The sequence below is a fragment of the Seriola lalandi genome, unplaced genomic scaffold, assembly GCF_002814215.2.
Source record: "Seriola lalandi dorsalis isolate HSWRI2012SDOR001 ecotype SW California unplaced genomic scaffold, Sedor1 jcf7180002054959, whole genome shotgun sequence".
Classification (NCBI taxonomy): Eukaryota; Metazoa; Chordata; class Actinopteri; order Carangiformes; family Carangidae; genus Seriola; species Seriola lalandi.
Window position 1 is genome coordinate 1,306,192 of NW_019525510.1, and position 2,637 is coordinate 1,308,828.

Here is a 2,637-nt window from a genome sequence, read left to right on the forward strand (position 1 = left end):
AAGAGACATATACTTATATATACACAGCCATTTGAAAACTACAGTAAAAGTAACACATTTACACAGAAATTAAAGTTACACACAAATTATGAAATAGTTATCACCTCAGTAAACAATAAATGAATTGAAAGATTACAATAAATTCAATGGCAAATATTGCAAATTAAACTAATTATTTCCTATAGGTTTACTTGTATTTTGTGCTAAAATTCAAAGTATCTCATCTGTATTTACAATACAGCTTGATTCTGCATCTCTACTTACAGCTCATTGGTCCATGTGAATGTTTACTGTTGCTGTGGCAACGAGATACTGCTGACGTTAGCAGCTCTTAGCTAGCTTAGCTAAATCATCTGAACAATAATAACCCATAATATCACAATTCGGCATATTTAAACAAAATCAACCACAACTACCAACATTCACAGCCCTTCAACTCTTGGCTTATATGTTGTCACAAGTAGGACTATGCAGTTAATTAGGTCACATCATTCAATGTAAAAACGTTTTCTACTTTGTTTTGGACACGTCTCAAAAACGTAGCCTAGCCAGCCGCAGGCTAACGTTACTTACCGTGTATACCTCCACTCGCTCGTCTCCCGGCGCGGCAGCACCTGCTGGGCCGGTGACCCCGGCACCAGATAGGTCCGTCAATTTACAATATTTAGCAGCCGCCACCTCCAGAGACTTCAGCTTTTTAAGTTGCAGTTTTTCTGCGCCACCCGGGCGTTTCTTCCGCTTATCCGTCTTCAGCTCAGCAGCAGCCCGTCCCGCGACTCCCGCCAATGCCATGAGGTCCCGCCCACCCTGGTTTGTGTTGTGATTGACAGCCCTGTCAGCCCATGATTGATTGACAATGACAAACAATAGACCAATAATATGTGTCGATGCTGGCAACACACTGCTAGCCCTCTGTAGCCAATTGGCTGGCCCAGTGCCGGTATGCCCGGTATGCCGTTGACCCAATGTGGGCCGGTCCGGTCCGCTATGTTATTTTGTTTTGTTTTTTTCCTCTAAATTCCCTTCTGGGTAATTCGCTCTGTATATGAGGAAACATACAAAAACACTATGATTCAGCAGACACATCAAAGAAGCCGCCATGATGTTCTTTCAAAAGTGGATTAATTACCTTTTATCACCATGACGTCATGACGTGCTTCACTTCTGCATACGCCATTTTTAATGAACCAGTTTGTGTCGGTCTGAGTCAGACATCTTTTCAGAACAGCTAGCTAGTTAGCATCTTTTCAGAACAGTTAGCTAGTTAGCATCTTTTCAGAACGGTTAGCTAGTTAGCATCTTTTCAGAACGGTTAGCTAGTTAGCATTTTTTCAGAACGGTTAGCTAGTTAGCATTTTTTCAGAACGGTTAGCTAGTTGGCATCATTTCAGAAATGTTAGCGTAGCTGGCATCTTTTCTGAACAGTTAGCATAGTTAGCATCTTTTCTGAACGGTTAGCATAGTTAGCATCTTTTCAGAATGGTTAGCTTAGTTAGCATCTTGCATTTGTTTATGTTGTTTGTTAGCTTGTAACTTGCAGTGGCTGACACAGTGTTAGCAGTTGTGCTAATAATAACTCTCTGTACTGACAAGGTGTCAGGTTTATTTAGCCCCGCCCCCCCGTCCCCACAAGGATTGGTTCCTTAGGTTTGTGACGTGTGATGTTACGGTCGTCATGACAACACTTTGTTGTGATGTTTGTGTGGATGTAAATGTTCAACTTCATTCAGACATGTGTTTAGTTTACAGGCTGCAGGGTCCAGTCACAAAGTGGACCAGACTGGTTTCTGTCTCACCTGAGGACGAGGACTAATGTCTCTGTCTGTGTCCTCAGTGTCCCAGCATGCCTCAGCTCTGGAGATATATGAGGGGGACGACTTTGTCCTGCTGCCCTGTGAGTTTCCCACCATTGACCTGGACGAGCCCTCAGTGGTGTGGAGCCGCTCCGACCTCCGTCCTTCAACCGTCCACCTGTCTCTTATACACATCTGTGTTAAACTGTGTGTAGCAGGGCTGTAATGCAGTTGTGTGTCTCTGTCCTTCTTTAAAATGGAGGGAAACGACCTGCGGTTGTTTCTGAGGATCTTTGTTTTTAATGAAACCTTTCAGATACACTGAAGTTTCCTAAAGTTAGAAACTAATGTTTTCATCACAAAAGCCTTCTGGGCAGGGTGGACTGGGACAAAAATTCAGCCCTGGCGTTTTCTATCTAGACCAGCCCACTACATTATCAGCGGACACTACATAGAAGTCCACTAATCTCGCGGCATCTTCTCTCATGCACACTACAAAGGAGAGTCATATTCCTTGATAGCAGTTAACAAATAAAGCACTTAACTATGAACTCAAGGACTAAAATTGACAGCTATAGCAAAAAATCAATCAATCAATCAATCAATCAATCAATCTTTATTCATTATAGTGTCAAATCATAACAGAAGTTATGTCATGACTAGGGGTGGGACGAGACTAACGGGAAGAACCCTTATGCTACCCTTTCAGTTTTTAGTCTGTGACTGTGAAAATCTTTTGGTGTAAGCCCAGCATTAGTTAAAACCAGACTTGGACAATAATAACAAAAAAATATCCTGACAAATAATCTAAATAGAAACATATTACAGACAGTAGCAGCATTAG